The following is a 9481-nucleotide window of genomic DNA, read 5'->3' as shown; positions in this document are numbered from 1 at the left end:
AGTGTTTTAATTTTAACTGATTCATGTCACAGTGTTTGAGTTGTTTCCTGCATTCCTACTGAGTACTTGAAATGCTCCCTTTTAAAACTGGCTGTAACATTCACAGTGAGCTTAAGTCGGTTAAGAAAACAGAATGCTAATATAAATGGCCCTCTAGTGGCCATTTATCTTCCTAAGAAAATAATATGACTCAAAGGAAAATAAATACATATTAAGATCTGGTATCTTAATTGGAGGCTGGGAAAATAGATCACACAATTTGCTGCTCCATTTGTCTTGACATAGAGAAGCAAATCAGCAAATCGTGATCCCTACTGTCACTGCTTCAGTGATGGGAAGGGAGAAAGAACAGCCAAGGAGACCTCCATTATGCCCCTCCTTCTATCAATATTTAATCTTGTTTAGGTTGCTCACAAGATATAAGGTAGCGCTCAATCGCTTTCTTAAAACCTTTTCCCTCCACATCCTCTAATCAAATCAAATCAAATCAAATCAAATCAAATAAATTTATTGTCATTGTAAGTATCTACATAGTATGTCCATACAACGAAATTCACACAGATACCCAGAGACCAGACCCATATGCACAAACATTAAAAAATGCCCAAATTAATTCTGTGAATGTAAGACTCTTAATTTTTAGATTGCCAGGACTGATTTATATCTCCAGTTTTGAAAGCCACTCTGACAGCCTTTTGGCTAAAGCATGGGGTATAATTGTGGCAAATAAATAAATAAATAACCCCCATCATAGCTGAACATAATTTGCATGCAGTCAACTAAAACTGTTTTCCTTATATGTGCAGTTCTGCAAAACAAAATGCAAGAAGCATCAGGCTTCTATCATATGCTAGTTTGAATTTGTGTCTTCATAGTCCAAAAGAAAACAGCTTCCTTAAATGACAGTGCTAATATTTATATTGTGTGATGCCGTATTTATCATGAGGGCATACTCAATTTATATTGTATCCCCCCTCCCTCCCCCCCAGTTTCTGGGTTGCTCTGATGCATCCATTTATAATACCATTGTCCCATGCCTTTTTCAGTTCATCTGTTTTATTGACAAGTACTTTAAATAGTTAGAAAAGAAGTTGAAATCAATTGGCATAGATGATAGCTCTTTAAATTATGACAAGATGACTGTGAGTAAATCATTACTCTCTTTTTGTAACTTTAAATGTATGTCAGATGCAACACAAATATGGTAATTATTCCAGAACAAACAACAAACATATTTTCACATGCAAGATCTTGTTTCTTTCTACTGTGGATGACACCAAGAATGTATATTTTTGTTTCATTCCTTTATTTATGCTACTAATAAGACTACACACTGCCCATCCAAAGTTCTGAAGTAAACATGACCTCAGAGCAGTTTACAAAAGTGAACCCATTACATAATTCTAATAATATCACCAGCTTTATAATTTACTGCTGAAATTATGGGATTTGTGCTTTTGCCTGTCTCTGAGCCTTGTGGACCACTAGTCACATCCTTCTCTCTTGCATATCATCTCTTTGTGAAATTGAATGATTATCAGGGGATAAGGGATGGCAATCAGACCCATCTTGCAAAGAGTTTGGAAAAATCTCCCCTGATTTTTCAAAGTATTAATGGAAATCTTTAAATATCTCTTCCATGGTTTCGAAGTTAGACCAGGATGGAATGACATTCATACATTCCTTCTCTATCCCAGAAATCTTGTTTCCTATTGGGGTTGCTTTGTTTAGAGAAAATGGTAGTTAATGATGATATCCTTTCAAAGAAATAGCAAATTGGGATAAGTGCAATTTAGGGTAGGTGTTCAGACAACATCTAAATATTCACAAATAAGCAGCTTGAGAGATGCTCCCCTCTGCAACTCCCTCTTTGCTTTCACTGCTGTTTCTCTCGGTCTGATAAGAATTAGATGAACAAAGACGTAGATTTGTGTAGTGGTAATCAGTATCTCTCTGCCTTAATTATATTCTGGTTATCTAACATTGCAGGTCAAATAGGTCATTATCCTGCCACAGATCTCTGTATGTCAATTGAGCTGAAATTTGTTCCACCTCAGCTAGACAGAAAACTAGGGCTTGATCAGACAGGCATTTGTGCACTGTGAGAATGAGTTGGTTCACTCTTTTCTCCCAATGATCAAGATGATCTGACCACTAGATTTGTCCCCATAGCACCCCCAATCACACCTTTTTGTGCCCCTGTCAGTGGCTTCTACTTTGTTTTGTAGGTGCACTCTAGTTTGGTCCATTTCCAGCACATGTGATCACTGGGAAAGGAACAAAATAAATCCTTGCAGCTGCCCAAACTGCCAAGTCTCCTTCTGCTATCAATTTCCAGTAGTGGCTTAATACTTTATGGTAATCAGCAAATTGAACTTTTCCTCCTGCTCCTCTGTGGAGGGGCAGGGGAAGTGAAATTTTTAAATTTTTGCCTCTGCTAGAGCATTGCTGATGTGCCTAATCACCCAGATTCAATTTTTAAAAATATTTTCTGTGCCTTTGTGTGAAGTGAAACCATGGAAACACGATCGCAAAAAAAGTCATCATCATGCGATTTTGTCATTCTGCGGGGTCGTCGTCATGCGGGGCACCACTGTACTGGCCCCTTTTCCAACTGGGAGAAGGTAACAAGTTGGGTTCCCCAAAGCTCAGTCCTGAGTCTGGTGCTCTTCAACATTTTTATTAATGACTTGGATGAGGGAGTGCAGGGAATGCTTGTCAAATTTGCAGATTACAAAAATTCGGTGGAATAGCTAATACTGTGGAAGACAGTCTTGATAGACTGGAGCACAGGGCTGAAAACAACAGAATGAAATTCAACAGGGACCGGTGCAAAGTACTGCACTTCAGAAAAAGAAACCAAATACACAGTTACAAGATGGGGGGGGGGTAACCTGGCTCAGCAATACTACAAGTGAGAAAGATCTTGGAATTGTCATAGATCACAAGCTGAACATGAACCATCAGTATGATGTCATGTGGCTACAAAAAAGGAAAATGATATTTTAAGCTGCATTAACAGAAGTATAGTCTCCAAATCCCACAAGGTGCTAGTTCCCCTCTATTTAGCACTGGTTAGGCCTCACCTTGCCTAACCAGTGCAGCACCTTGCGCATTCAGGTGCTGCAGCTCAGTGCTCTTCGACTTGGCGTTCTTTATGGATGTTTTTGTGTGTATTATCTTGTGTTGTGTATACCTCCGGCGGAGTGAATATACTCTACAGCAATTGTGAACTTATGAGGATTGGACTGCAATGTAAACAAGAGATAACAGCTAAGTTTATTTGGAAACATGGCATACCGTCAGAGATTGCAAGGTCCCCCGGCTCTCTGTGGACTGTAATTCCAGCAAGAGTGAGAGTGAGAAGGAAAAGAAAACGAAAGGAGAGGAAGAAGAAAAGGGGCTGCAGGGCTGGTGTTTTGTATAGGCTGCAAAAACAAACGAAGCGGCTACCACTCCCAAGTCTCTTTCTGACTAATGCCAGATCAGTGGCAAACAAGATGGATGACTTAAGGTTACAGGTCTCCTCAAGTAAGTTTGTGAAAAACTGTTGCGTGTTGTTGATCACTGAAACCTGGCTGAACCCCACTATTCCAAACACTGTTATTGATATGGAAGGTTTTTTATTACATCGTTTGGACAGGGACAGGAATGTGGGGAAGTGCAGAGGAGGAGGATTGTGCGTGTTTGTTAGAGAGAGCTGGTGCACAAACTCAGAGATTATAACACGTCATTGCTCTTTGGAGCTGGAATATCTGTCTGTTAAATGCAGACCTTTCTATCTTCCACGGGAATTCAGCGTTGTTATTATTCTTGTTGTTTATATTCCGCCGGATGCAAACGCGGATTTGGCGCTGGGTCATCTGGGCGATGAAATTGGCAACTTGCAAAGTAAATTTCCGGATGCTGTATACATTATTGCAGGAGACTTCAACCATGTAGACCTACATGCAGTCCTCCCTAAATTCCATCAACATGTAAGGTGTGCTACTAGGGGGTTGAACACCTTAGATAAGGTCTACACGAATATTGCAAATGGATACAGGACATTACAATTGCCACATTTGGGCCAGTCTGACCATATGTCCCTGTTACTAGCTCCGGAGTACATTCCTCTGAGAAAACAGTCAGGGCCAGTAGTCAAGATAGTGAAAAGCTGGCCGGAGGGAGCAATGGAGCAGTTAAAGGACTGTTTTGAACAGACGAATTGGGAAGTTTTTGACCATCCTGACTTGGAAGAACATACAGCTGCAGTGTTAGGGTATATGGCACACTGTATTGACACGGTCACAGTGGATAAACGTATCCGGGTTTATCCCAATCAAAAACCTTGGATGACCGGGAAGGTTAGACGCCTGTTGTATGCTAGAAATAAGGCTTTTAAGTCTGGGGATGATCTAGACTACAGTGCAGCAAGAACGAACTTGAGGAGAGGCATTAAGCAAGCTAAGGCCGAATACAAGAGGAGAATTGAAGACTGTTTTCTCAGCAATAACATGAGGCAAGTTTGGCAGGGGGTTCAACAACTAACAAACTACAAAGCAAAAAAGGTTTCCTCGGGCGGAGGCGTGGAGGTGGCTGAGGAGTTGAACAACTTTTTTGCTCGATTCGAGATCGATCAAACTGAAACTGTTCGTTTGCCATCATTTACTCAGCAGAGTCCCCCCTTCATTGTGAATGAGCAGGATGTGAGACAGACTATGAAGGTGGTTAACTCCAGAAAAGCAGCTGGACCCGACTTAATTCCTGGTCGGGTGGTAAAAGGCTGTGCTGATCAGCTAGCCGGGATATGGACTGTAATTTTTAATCGATCCCTGACATCATGTGCAGTTCCTGTCTGTCTCAAGGCTTCCATCATCGTTCCACTGCCTAAAAAGTTGCCTACAAACAGTCCGAGTGACTATAGGCCGGTGGCACTAACTTCAATCTTAATGAAGTGCTTTGAGCAGTTAGTTCGGAAATATATTATCTCCTGCCTTCCTGATTCCTTTGATGGGCTTCAGTTTGCTTATAAAGAAAATAGATCAACTGAGGATGCGATTAATACTGTGCTTTATATGGCTTTATCCCACTTGGAAACACAAGGGAATTATGTAAGAATGCTGTTTGCGGACTTTAGCTCTGCTTTTAATACCATTATACCCCGCAGATTAATAGTCAAACTGAAAGATCTAGATTTTCCAGATTCTATCTGTCTGTGGATTTTGGATTTTTTAACAAATCGTCCACAAAGGGTTAAATTGAATGATTACATCTCGACTGACAAGATTCTCAGCACTGGCACTCCACAAGGTTGTGTCCTCAGTCCACTACTGTTCTCCATTTATTCATCGGATTGCACCAATAACCATCCCAGTAATAGAATTATCAAATTTGCAGACGACACTACACTGGTAGGACTTATTTCTGGGGATGATGAGTCTGCGTATCGGGATGAGGTATTACAGCTATCCCGCTGGTGCAAAAAAAACAATCTTCTATTTAACATCCAAAAAACCAAGGAATTTATAGTGGACTATAGGAAAAAAAGAGCAGACATTCAGCCACTGTATATAGATGGAGTTTGTGTGGAACAGGTGGTTGAATGTAAGTTTCTTGGGACCATCATAACAAATGACCTGACTTGGAGTGCAAACACCGCTGCGTTAATCAGGAAGGCGCAACAACGGTTGTATTTCCTAAGGACACTTAGAAAGCAACAATTGACTGAGAGTTTGTTAATCACCTTCTATCGGAGTTCGATTGAGAGCATATTATCCTACTGTCTCTGTGTATGGTTTACGAGCTGCACAGTGGCAGAGAAAAAGGCAATTCAAGGGGTGATCAAGACGGCCCAAAACATCATTGGCTGTTCACTCCCCTCTTTGGAAGAATTGTATAAGAACAGATGTAAGAGGAAGGTATCTAATATACTGAAAGACTCCTCTCATCCGGGACATCAGCTCTTTGAACTATTGCCATCGAGAAGGAGATTCAGGGTATTGAAAGCAAGGACAAGCAGATTCAAGAACAGCTTTTACCCAAGTGCAGTATTGAGTTTAAATGCGGGGTCATAAGTTTTTGGTGGAATTTTAATTGCTGGGAGAAACGGGGTATCTATATTTGTATGGTGAGTGTTGTGTATATTTTTAACTTTTTTTGTAGTGGTGTTGTCCAGTTTTACCTTGGGGAAGAGCACCTCATTTCGTTGCACCCACTTGTGAGTGCAATGACAAATAAATTTCTTATCTTATCTTATCTTATCTTATCTTATTTTGTCCAATTTTGGACACCATAACTCAAGAAGGATGCTGACAAATTGGAACAAGTTCAGAGGAGGGCAACAAGGATGATCGTGGTCCGTTCTGCCTATTTTCACCTATGGCGGATTGCCCAGCTGCGACCATATCTTGATGGGGGGCCCCTCACTACTCTTGTCTATGCTCTCGTAATCTCGAGATTAAACCATTGTAACACACTCTATGTGGGGCTGCCTTTGGGATTGATGCGGAAACTTCAAATGGTGCAAAATGCAGCAGCCAGGCTCCTTAGTGGGGTGATGAAATATCAGCACATCTCCTGCACCCTGGCTGCTTTGCACTGGTTGCCCATTCGTTTCCGCATTGATTTAAATGTTTAAAGCCCTAAACGGTTCGGGACCTCGATACCTGGCAGATCGCCTTCTCCCACCCAGGTCTACCTGAATCACTCGACAAAGCCAGCAGGGACGGCTGAGGGGCCTTACGCCAAGAGAAGCCCGGAAGGAAAGAACAAGAAACCAGGCCTTCTTGGCAGTGGCCCCTGGGTTGTGAAATAGTCTCCCAACATAAATCCGCTTGGCTCCCTTGCTGACTGTTTTTAAAAGCCATTTAAAAACTTGGCTCTTTAGGCAGGCCTTCCCTCCAGTCAATTAATTGATCTTTGTTTCTCAATTATCTCATCTTGATAATCTATATATGCATCTGTTAGTAGGTTTTATTATTAGTATGTTCTTGTATTGTATTTTTAAATTGTATTTTATCACTCATGTAAGCTGCTCCAAGTAGACTTTGTCTAAAGGGGCGGGGTGTAAGTCCAAATAAAGTAAAAGTAAAGTAAAAGTATGATCAGGGGGCTGGAAACCAAGCCTTATGAGAAAAGGCTGAAAGAATTGGGCATGTTTAGCCTTGAGAAAAGAAGACAGAGGGGTGATATATATACATTTTTCAAATACTTGAAAGGCTGTCATACAGAGGAGGGGCAGGATCTGTTCTCGATCATCCCAGAGTGTAAGGCATGCAGTAATGGGCCCAAGTTGCAGGAAGCCAGATTTTGATTGAATATCAGAAAAAAACTTCCTGAGTGGTTGTGAGGATCACACAGAACAGCATATCAGTCAACCTCAAGGGACCCTATTTAGACTGCACCCGCCCACTCCAAATGGACTAGTATGGACGCAGACTGACTTGGATTGAACTAATCCTATAGATCATCATGAGTTTCAGCAGCCAACAAATGTGGGGTTTTCACTTTCTAGTAACCAGACTTCCTTTCTTTATCCTCGTCAGGCCATAAAGCTGCTGTTATGATACAGACTCAGGAACAGGAAGACAGCTTTTTATATGTCCTGTTTCCCTTTGTCTCCTGCTGATTAGTTTGGAGAACATTGAGCATTCATTCTATTTAATCTCGGGAATTTGAGATGCTATCCCATTAATATGTCAATAACATCAGACAAGGTGTTTCCTGCCTAGTCAACTTTAAAAGGAGGGTGTTTTTCTTTCCCAATCGATTGATAAGCACAAGAAGTTCTCAATAAATGGTCACGAATCTGCACTGCAGCAACACAAAGCAAAAACCTGAGAAAGCACACTCAAACACCAAGGACAAAAATCTTCAGAGACACAGGTGCCTGCCTCTTCGACAAATGACATACAGTGACATGAGAAATCTTGCAAGCACACATCACCTGGGAGCAATCATTCAGGAGAGCAACCTCCCATAAAGCTCGTGAGGGGTGGGGGGGAGATGTCAAAGAAAGAACCAGGTGCCCATACCTAGTGACCTTGCTTTCTGCAACTTCCTGGCCTAATGGCTTCCTGCTTTGAAGTTATCATTAACACCTTCACTGGCAAGACTGACTGCAAGAGAGACAAGGGCCAGAGGACAGGAGGGGCTCCCCTGGGCGTATAAAGCATCCGGCTCTTGCCTGGCTTCTCAGTCTGGAGGACTTTGCCTTTTTCATGAAGGCCAGGCTGGTTGTTAACCCAACTACTTGTCAGCTTATCCATTAATGTTGCTCCATCACCTTTTGACCCTGTTCATAAGACAGCTTAGACTCTCTCTCTCTCTCTCTCTCTCTCTCTCTCTCTCTCTCTGTGTGTGTGTGTGTGTGTGTTTCTCTCTCTCTCTCTTTCACACACACATTCTTCCATATACCTAAATGTGGTGTGGTTGCCACCAAAAAACTGCACCAACTTCTCTGTGCCGCTATCTCCTTGCTGCAGCTGTAATTTCCATGGACAACAAACAATAGTGGGAATTGGCTGTCTCACATAATGCCTTTGTGCCAGTACTTCAAATCATTAATGGGAGACCGTGACCCGAGGGGCCAACCTACAGCTCACTCTCAGACTGATGTCATGTGGCCCTCTTCTTAATTTCGAAACCTCTCTGCGAATGAGCAGCTCAAGCACTTACAAGAACATGAAGGAGTGGCAGACTGAGTAAGAGGAGGAGAGAGAAAAATACAGTAAGAAAAGCGGTTTATCAAGGTGCTAAATTCGGTTTGTCAAGGTGCTATATTTGGGATGCACCGCAGGGATATTTAAGCAAAGGTGAGGGGATTTGATTAAAGAAAGCAAAAGTGTATACAGGGTGACTTTCTTCTGCTGCAACTGGTTTATTTATACCATTTTAATTACTGTTCATTGTAAACTGCCTTGGCAGCTATTATGGCCGAAAGGCAATCCATAAATATAATGAATGATAAGCATGCAAGAAAGTTCTCTCTAGCTGTAAAGCTCTTCTTGCTAGCCAATGCTAAATATAGATCCTAGCCATCTGTGATTGAATTGGATTGTTTTGGCTCCCAAAGTGCTGCTCACATAATAAAATGAAGATGCAGGAATTGCCCCCCCTCCTTCTTGAGTTATGTCAGATCTGTGCCTCAGGCAGAGCAGATTGCTCTTGTGGACATCTCCCCCCACCCTTGCTGGACCTACCGGTACATCTTCGAACTGTGACAGATCATTTTGATTCCAGACCCTTGAAATTAATCTCACTGCAGCTAGTCAAACCAAACTAAAAAGTGACACTGAAACTTTTTAGCTTTTTGGGGTGAGTGGGGTGCTGAGCAGATTAACAAACCTCTTGTCTCTACGAGTGTTTGTAGACGGTGCACATTTATTTCTCTAGAGATGCTCAGCGAACATAAAACGGTTTGGCTCTTGAATTGTTCTGCATCAGCTTTTACCAATCCCGTACGACAGAAAGATTATCGTCCTGCTCAGGTATTACCTTG

General features: G+C 41.8%; 1 long non-coding RNA gene across 2 annotated transcripts in view; it reads left to right on the top strand.

The window, feature by feature from the left end:
- The first annotated feature begins 8627 nt into the window (after positions 1 to 8627).
- The window catches only part of LOC144583966 (uncharacterized), a 42796-nt gene continuing 41942 nt past the window's right edge, over positions 8628 to 9481 (top strand). For both annotated transcript variants that reach the window (XR_013537915.1, XR_013537907.1), the window contains exon 1: positions 8628 to 8710. This is a non-coding gene — a long non-coding RNA (uncharacterized LOC144583966). The remainder of the gene's footprint in view (positions 8711 to 9481) is intronic.

This window comes from Pogona vitticeps, chromosome 1, assembly GCF_051106095.1.
Source record: "Pogona vitticeps strain Pit_001003342236 chromosome 1, PviZW2.1, whole genome shotgun sequence".
Lineage (NCBI taxonomy): Eukaryota > Metazoa > Chordata > Lepidosauria > Squamata > Agamidae > Pogona > Pogona vitticeps.
The sequence above is the reverse complement of the archived record's forward strand: the minus strand, read 5'-3'. Positions and strand labels throughout refer to the sequence as shown.